Consider the following 9277-nt stretch of genomic DNA (forward strand, 5'->3'; position numbering starts at 1 on the left):
CCACTCTCCTGGCTTACTTTTTTCTTTTATTTTAGGCTGCACTGGCTCTTTGCAGCGATGCACATGCTGTTCTCTAGTTGTGGCGTATGGGCCTAATTACCCTTTCATATGTGGGATCTTAGTTCCCTGACCGGGGATTGAACAAATGTCCCCTGTACTGCAAGACCGACTCTCGACAGATGAACCACCGGGAAAGTCCCTCTCCTGGTTTACTTGCTCAGTGATTACTCCTCTACGCCCCTTACTGGCTTTGCCTCCGCTTCCTTCCTTCTAAATGTTGAGGTGTTCTAGGCTCCTTCATCAGACTTGTTCTCTATCTCCCCTCACTCTTAGCTGATCTTACCCTGTCTCATGATTTTAAATACTATTCATACTCTGATGATTTCTCAAGGGTTTAGGGTGGTGCAGAACTAAGTGCGAGCTGGACTAGGAGCTGGGGGCTCGACCCCAGGGTGGGGTGCTTCACTGATCCTGGAGTGGAACGCATCTCTCCTTCCAGCATGTGCTTGCTGGGGGTCTGGAGCCTGAGAAGCTGGAGTCTTTAGTGAGCACACTCTGGAAGCGTGTCAGCTAGCTGATTACGACTTCCTCAGGGTTGGAGGGCCCTCCCTGCCCACTCATGTGTGTTTCCCCGGTGTCTCCACCTTTGCCCATCTGCCGTAGCAATGCCTACAGCGTGCGGCACCACACAGGGTGTTCCTTCTCAGCGCGCAATGTTTCCTTAAAGAAACACACACCTGGAAGTGGAATTTCTGGAACGATTCTTGGATGCTTTCCAGAGGAACCCTAGCAACACGTGCAAATACCCTTCTATTTTTCAACATGGCAATGAATATTTCCTCTCTTTCTTTTCAGTGTGGGGGCTGGGCTCAGTGAGTTCTCAGGCAACTCGTTTCTGGGTGGCAAGGGTGGATAAGGCCAAAACAACAGCTGTCAGTTCTGGGTCATTTCCACCAGCATCAAGTATATTATTATTTTAATATCCCAGTGGAGATTAAAAATGGAAAGCTAAGGGGAAAAGACGGAGATGAGAATTCTGGACAGAGGGAATTTTAAGCTATGAGAATGAATGCAATCTCCATAGAAGAGAAGAGAAAGAGGAGTAGAGAGAGACAGATGGGAGGAGACAGGGCCTCAGACTGCTTGAGCATAGAATTTATTACCCAAACTGGAACAACTTTGGGAGAGATAGGGGCCAAAATTAGTAATGACATTGGGAACTCAGGGGTAAAGCAGAATTGTCTCAGGCACACGAGTACACTAGAGTCACCTCTACCAAGGGACTGGTGATTGCCTTCGCCACAGCCCTGACATAACAGCAGGGATTTGCTGCAGTCCAGAACGTGACTCCTTTTGGTAGGGTCTCCTGAGGGAGCCATTGTCAGCTCATGCAACCTGTCTTCCCTTGGCTGGAAAAAACCTCTAGCTTTTCTCCTGTTTTAGCATCCTTCCTTGTGGACCAGCGAGGAATAAGATAGGACACGGATGGGCAGCTCTCTCCAAATGTCTCAAGGTAGAAAACTGTAGCTGTTGGGGAACTGATAGAATTGTCAGGAGAATATAATCAGTGACATAAATTGCTTAACCAAAGACACAATCCTATGATAAAAATTGTCTTCATATGATATTAGAACTGTTATCATGTCTATAAAATTCCCATCTCCCCCCAATTTAATTACAACATACCATCATCCCTGGAGAAGGCAATGGCACCCCACTCCAGTACTCTTGCCCGGAAAATCCCATGGATGGAGAAGCCTGGTAGGCTGCAGTCCATGGGGGTGCTAAGAGTCGGACACGACTGAGCAACTTCACTTTCACTTTTCACTTTCATGCATTGGAGAAGGAAATGGCAACCCACTCCAGTGTTCTTGCCTGGAGAATCCCAGGGACAGGGGTGGGCTGCTGTCTATGGGGTCGCACAGAGACGGACACGACTGAAGCAACTTAGCAGTAGCAGCAGCAACCATCGTCCCTATTTTGTTTCCAACCCAGTCTCTTTATCTATGCCCTCCTACCTCTTCTGGGACCTGGACCCATATTTTATTTAAAAAATCATTTCTTAACCCTGAGTCTCCATTTTAACCTACATCTAGAAGAGTATAGACTCAATGTCTTCCGTTTCCTCCCCCACCTCTTTCACTCCCTGGCCTGTATAACCTGAGCTTCTACCATCTCCATTTTGGTGTTTGGTGTTTTGACCAGACTGAAGAGTTCTGACAGTCTGAATCAGTGTGGCTGAATCACAATAGGCTCTGACTAGCTTAGCCATTTCTGAATGCTGGATTTCTAACAGAAACCAACTGATTCTCAGTAGTAACCAAAGTAGCAAACCGATTCCAAATTGGTCAAAATCAGTTTTTAAATGGTTCTAACTGGGTCAAATCCAACATTCCTGGTTCAAATTGGATAAAACCAGCTCAAGGAGGATAAAACATTCCGACTTAGGACAAATTAGATACAGAGCAATTCACACTGACTGAGGCCAGATGAGCCTGGTTTTAACTTGTCCTTACTGGGTCAGACCAACATGAATTGGGTCACCTTGGTTCAGAAGGAGGGACTGAAATCAGTGAGGTGATACTGCTTCATATAGGGAAAAACAGTAAAAAATTATTTTTAGCAGAGCAAACAGATTCTAGCTAAATTAAACCAGCTTTAAGTCACATTTGTTAAAGTAGCTTGATTCAGACTGGATCAAGTCAACTCTGTCTTCAATAGTGTTGCCATTGTGGACTAACACCAGTTTTGGTCGGTTTAAACCAGATCTGGCATCATGACTTTAAAAATATTAGCTGTTTATTGAGGAAGAAAAGATATGGATAAGTTCTAAATGTCATTATATATTATATCTTATTTACTTTTTGGTTTCATAGATGAGTGAGAGGTATATGAAATTACTAATTCAGCAATTAAAAGCAGTCAGTCTTAAAGGAAATCAACCCTGAGGAAAAGGCCCTGATGCAGGGAAAGACTGAGGGCAGGAGAAGAGGGAGGCAGAGGATAAGATGGTTAGATAACATTACTGACTCAATGGACATAAATTTGAGTAAACTCTGGGAGATATTGGAGGGCAGAGGAGCTGGCGTGCTGCAGTGCATGGGGTCACAAGGTGTCAGACACGACTTAGTGACTGAAAACTACAATGTTCGTTAATTTACAGATTTCCCTCAGCATTAAGATTATTTTTACACTGCTGAGTTTTCTAAATTTTCATCATATCAAGGCAGGTTCTTGGCAAATAAAAAAAAATTCTCCCAAATATCTAGAGAAGAGATTCCCTCAATGGAAGTGAACTACATGACCAGGCTCTGACCCCACTGGTATTTCAGGAGAACCTCTTTTCTTCATGGGGACAACACCCAGGTTTGAATTGCTTCATCAAAAGTAATTAATGAGGAGCTAGACCTACAACAGCACACATTTTCAAAGAGAAATGACTTCTCCAGATCCGTGAGGATTCTGTCCCAAGGTGGTGCTGCTTTTATGGAAAATATGTTGACTCATGAACTGCTGAACCATCTTTCCATAATCTGAAAATAGCTCTCCAATAAAAACCTTTTCATATTTTTTTTCTTCAAAGAATTTCTGGATTAAATCATAGTTTGATACTGATGGGTAGTGCAACAGTGAATGAATTCAGAACTGTGTTGATGGCTTCGGATCCACCTGAATTGATACCTAGTCATACTTATTCATCCAAATGGCAAATTAGTTTAGAAGTAGAACAAAAAGGTGTCGAAATTGAATGAGAGTACAAGTTATAGTACAATTAATAATAAAACTGAAGTTGAAAGGTAATTTATATGAACCACCTGGTGGTTCAGCCACCTGCAATAAAGACTGCCTGCAGTTCAGGAGATGAGGGTCCGTTCTCTGGGTGGGGAAGATCCCCTGGAGAAGGAAATGGCAACCCACTCCAGTATTCTTGCCTGGGAAATCCCACAGACAGGGATAACTGGTGGGTTGCCCTCCATGGGGTTGCAAGAATTGGACACATCTTAGCAACTAAACCACCACCACATTTTTAAAAAAGTATTTCAAAGCCTGAAAGTAAATATTGGATTTTGTGTTTCAAAACCGGACACCTACAAACTTGACACCCTGGTCCTATTAGATAACTTGTTTAAACAATTCTATGCAAATGAATTGGTTCTCAATACTTTAAGCTACTTGCAATCATATTAAAATGAGAATTTCCTTTTCATATCAAAGTTTGCACCACCAATGGTCCCACAATGTCCTCTGAGAGGCTAGATTGTGAAGTAAGAAAATGCCTCTCTGCTACTGTACTCCCACCATCCATCACATCTCCACCTCTCTGGTACAATTAGTGAAGAACTGCTTTATGCAAAGGAGTCCCCAAATGTTCTATGTGCACCTGAAAGAAATATATATTCATCCTGCTGTTGGGTGGAGGAGTCTATAAATATTGAGTAGATTCAGTTGGTTGATGGTGTTGCTTGGTTCTAGTTTTGCTCACTGTCTATCTTTATTTTTCTTAACAACTTTATTTACTTATGGTTGTTCTGGGTCTTCTCTAGTAGCATGGTCGCTGCTTGGGGTTTCTCTAGTTGCAGCGAGTGGGGACTACTATCTAGTGATGGTGCCTGGGCTTCTCATTGCAGAGGCTTCTCTGGTTGTGGAGCTTGGGCCCTAGGGTGTGTGTGCACAGTAGCTGCAGCTCCTGGGCTCTAGAGCACAGCCTTAGTTGCTCAGTGGCATGTGGGATCTCCCCAGACCATGGATCGAACCCTGCATTAGCAGGTAGAGTCTTCAGAGTCTTTACCACTGAGCTATCAAAGAAGCCCCATTGTCTATGTTCTTAAACTATTAATTACAGACAGAGGAATTTTGAAGTCTTCACCTCTGTGGATTTGTCATTTCCCTATCTGGTTCCATCAGTTTTTATTGTGTTCTGAGATTCTGTTGTGGGTACATACACATTTAGGATTGCTATGTCTTTGTGAATTGGCACTTTTATCATTATGCAACGTCTCTTCTTTATACCTGGTAATTTTCCTCAAACTAAAATTTACTTTAATACTAAAGTAGCCTTTGCAGTTTTCTTTTGATTAGTGTTTTCACAGTTTATCTTTTTTCCATATATTTATTTTGAATATAACTATATCATATTTAAAGCAGACTTCTTTGGGGCAGTGTAGTTGTGTCCTTTTTTTCCCTTAAATTTAATTTTATCTTGGAATGTAGTTGATTTACAATATTGTGTTAGTGATTCAGATATGTATATATGTATATTCATTCTTTTTCAGATTATTTTTCCATATAGGTAATCACAGAGTAACAAAAGGGGTCTTTTTTTAATTCATTTTTTTCAGTCTTTCATTTCATAGGTCTGATGGACACACTCTAAAATGGTCCCCAATGATTGATGCCTCTTGAATTTATGTTATTGCTTCATACCATCTGCTCAAATGTTGGCAGGTCCCATAAGGTGTTTCTAACCAATAGAATATGGCAAAAGTAAAGGGATGTCACATCTTTGGCTATGTTACCTAGGTTATCTTCCATATTTCTAGGAGACTCTCTTGGTAGAATCATTCTCTTGCTGGCTTTGATGAAGCAAGTTGCCGTGATAGGGAGGCTCACATGATGAGGAACTGAGCTACCAGTCAACATCCAGCTAAGAACTGAGGCCTTCTATCCAACAGCCCAGAAGAAAGGGAATCATCTTACTAACCGTGTAAGTGAGATTGAAAGACGATCCTGCTTCAGTCAAGACTTCAAATGAAACCCCGGCCCTGGCCAACACCTTCATGAGAGACCCTGAGGCAGAGAACCAGCTAAACCATGCCTGGACTCCTGACCCACAGAAACTGTGAGGTACTTGTTTTAAGCTAGATTTGTGGTCATTTGTTTCACAGCAACAGATAACTAGTATATTATACCATTTAAATTAGTAATATCTTTGTACCTAGATCACCGTTTTATTATCTATTTTCTATTTGTCCCTTCTGATTTTCATTTTCTGTTTTCTATGTTTTTGTACTACTGGACTATTTTTATATTTTGTATTGAGTTCTCTTTTTTTTTTACTCTATCTCTTAAAAAAAACTTTCTAGTAGTTTCTCTAGGAATTAAAATATACATACTTTCACAACATGTGTAGAATTCTGTTCTACAATCTCAAGTGAATTACAGAAACTTTATCACCATGTAAGTACTTTTGACATCCCCTATTTATATTAGTTATGGTGTTATTGATACATCTGTGTGTGTGTGCTTAGTCGCTCAGTCATGTCTGACTTTTTGCAAATGGTTGGAAATGGGTTGCCATTTCCTCCTCCAGGGAATCTTCCCAACCCAGGGGTCAAACCCACATCTCCTTTGTCTCCTTCATTGCAAGTGGATTCTCTACCTGCTGAGCCATCAGGGAAGCCCGTTGATACATCTGCATATATTAAAAACGCCTTCAGGCAAAGTCATAAGTTTTTAACTGTCATATACTCTCCATGATCTTTGCGACACCTTCTGGCTCCTTGGAGCCTTCTTCCTAATGCTCTAGGCAGCATGCTTGGACTATAGTGTCCTTCCTCTGCCACACATTTCCTGTGACTGCTATTGTGCCTGGAGCCAAGTGACTGGAGGACAGAGAAAGGGAAAAAAAGGAGTGGAGACTTGCTCACATTCTTCCCATCACTGCTCCTCTGGTCAAGCAAAAGGATTCTTCTCCCTCCCTCAGGACTTTAGCTGCCTGCCCGTCACCACAGCTGCCACCCCTCTCCCCTCCCCACCGCTGCTGCCGCCACACTGTTGCCTATGGGAGAGGCTGAAAAGAAGGAAAACAAGAAACGAAAACCAGGAGATTCCCCCGCCCCCTCTCTCTGACCCTTAGGGGTACCCTTATTTCTTGGATCAGAAACAAGAAATTTCACTTGGAGGATTTCACTTGGAGCTCTTTCTGTCAGCCCCTGGTGCACACTTCGGAGTTTCTGGCTGCCTTTGGGTCCAGGCTGGGCAACACTGGAGGAAAAACAATGGCAAACTCACTGCTGGCTTAGTGGAACTTTGAATTCTGGTCTCCTTCCCCAATCTGCGTGCTACAATTTATGTTTCAGGGCCCTCAGAGAGCTGCTCCATCCATTCTGTCCAGGATTTATAGTTGCATTGAGTGTGCAACTACTGTGCCCTTCTTATTCCATCTTTTCTGGGAACAGCATCTCATTTTGCTTTTTAAATCATTGGTGTTTTGCTTGGTGAAAAAAAAAATCCTCAGAAGTTGAATTTTTAAATTTCATAGACCAGCAATAGCTCTTTATTTTGGCCTGAAAGAATGAGGCAGTCCCCATACTATTTTCTGAATCTACAGTTCAGAAAGACAAATTATCAAAGGAAGAAATTCACTCTAAGATTGAACTGCAGACTTACTTGGCCTGCATGATACTTCCAGTTGTTTCTCCTGTTTATGTTCTCTGCTTTCACATTAATAAGGGGGGAAAGAGACAGTGTTCCAAAAAGGCTGTAAGAATTCTAAAATTTTCAGCCTAAGCGGTTGGGAAGATGACTGCCCTTTACCCAGATGTGGAGCCTGGAATAGGAAATAGCAGTTTGGGTAATGGGAGATGGTCTGTTTTGTCTGTAACACATTGACTTGAAGAGTCTGCCAAAATATCCAGGAAATGGAAACCTAGAGTTGAAAAGTTATCATGGAAGATGTGAGGAAGAAAATTATTAAGGCAAGGGAGTAGAGACAGGGACCACGTATTGAGGTGTGCTTAAACTTCCTGCTGCCAAGGATCCTCCTCCCCCAGTTCAGTCCTTAGTCTGAAGAGCTGCTCAAGACCCCTCCCACTACTGTGCCTGCTCACCCTTCTTGAACATCTCTCTGCTCCCCAGAGCCTGGTGAACCTCCTACGCACTTTCCCTTTCAGGACATCAACTGATCCTTTACCTGGAGCTTAATCAAAGTTTTAGAGGTGGTATTTGGTCACCATGGCAGAACCACTGGGGGAGATTTTTTAGGATTTTTCTGATTCTGGCTCCTGATGGAGACAAATAGTCTGGGGGTAAGTTACAATGTTCTGTAGCCTGCTTGACCTTTGTCAAGAATTTGCCCCTTAACTTGAGTTAATCAGTACAATTAGCTTTAGACAGTGAAATAGCAAGGCTTTTCAAGCACATTACCATTGCCAACTTGTATCTACAAATGCCATCAGATTTTATTGTAAAAACTATTGTATCAGTCATGGTATGCTAGGTTTTGCTGCCTTAATAAACAAATCCAAATCTCAGTGGCTTAACACCACAAAAGATGCTACACATCCAATAAGAGGCAGTGAGTGCTCTGCTCATCAGAGACTTCTGGAACCTATGCTAACCAAGGCGACATCTGAACCGTAACTTCCACAATCACGGTACCAGTGGGAAGGGAAAATGATGGGTTCACTGAGACTTGAAGCATCTGCTAACTGCCCTCCCTCTCTCTCTCCTTCCTTCCTCTTTCTCTTCCTTCTTTCTTTCATTTTAAAGAATAGTTATATTCCGTTGGCCACAGCAAGTCACACAGCCACATTTAAGTTCAAGGGGACAGTGAAATGAAATCCTCTTTTGCCCCTAAGGGGGAAATAGTCAGCCTTCATAATGACTGCCTAAACCGTGTCCTCAAGAATTATCTCCTCTTTAGAGTTGAAAACTTTAGACTCTATTAAGGCACTTTCCCCAGGTCACACAGTTGATAAGTTAGCAGAGCACGGATGCAGGCACACACTTGTTCAGCTCAGATGCCTCCTCTTCAGAAGCCATTATACAGAAGATGGTTCTGATTAGCTTCCAGGGAGCTTCAGATGCTGATAAGTGAAAAGCTTGACCCCCAAATTCACAAAATTAATTTTGTGGAAAAGTTTCTTTTATTTCTTTTTTTGAAACAAGCTGTTATTTTTTTTTTAAGAATGAAAGAACAAAAGAAAGAAAGAGAAAAAATAAAGAGATTAAAAAGAGAAGAGAAAACAACAACCAGATCTTTTGCCCACCCTTGCTCTGCACTACTATATTATTGTATGTCAGAGTGATTTGGTTTCTTTCCCACTGTGTGGTATTTTCCATTTAGAAGACTGGGTCAGGAGTTTGTATATTAATCTACATGCTTGTTCTTGCTTATGTTTGTTCTCTGCTTGATCCCGTACCCTTCATTCATCCTTGGAATGTTCCCGTGACAATGGAAGAATAGCAACGCAGCTAGCCAGACAAAGGGAACAGACCATGGACACAGCCCACCTTCTCTCAAAATTCTAAGAGGGAAAGTAAGGACTTCCCTGGA

The sequence above is a fragment of the Budorcas taxicolor genome, chromosome 10, assembly GCF_023091745.1.
Source record: "Budorcas taxicolor isolate Tak-1 chromosome 10, Takin1.1, whole genome shotgun sequence".
NCBI lineage: Eukaryota > Metazoa > Chordata > Mammalia > Artiodactyla > Bovidae > Budorcas > Budorcas taxicolor.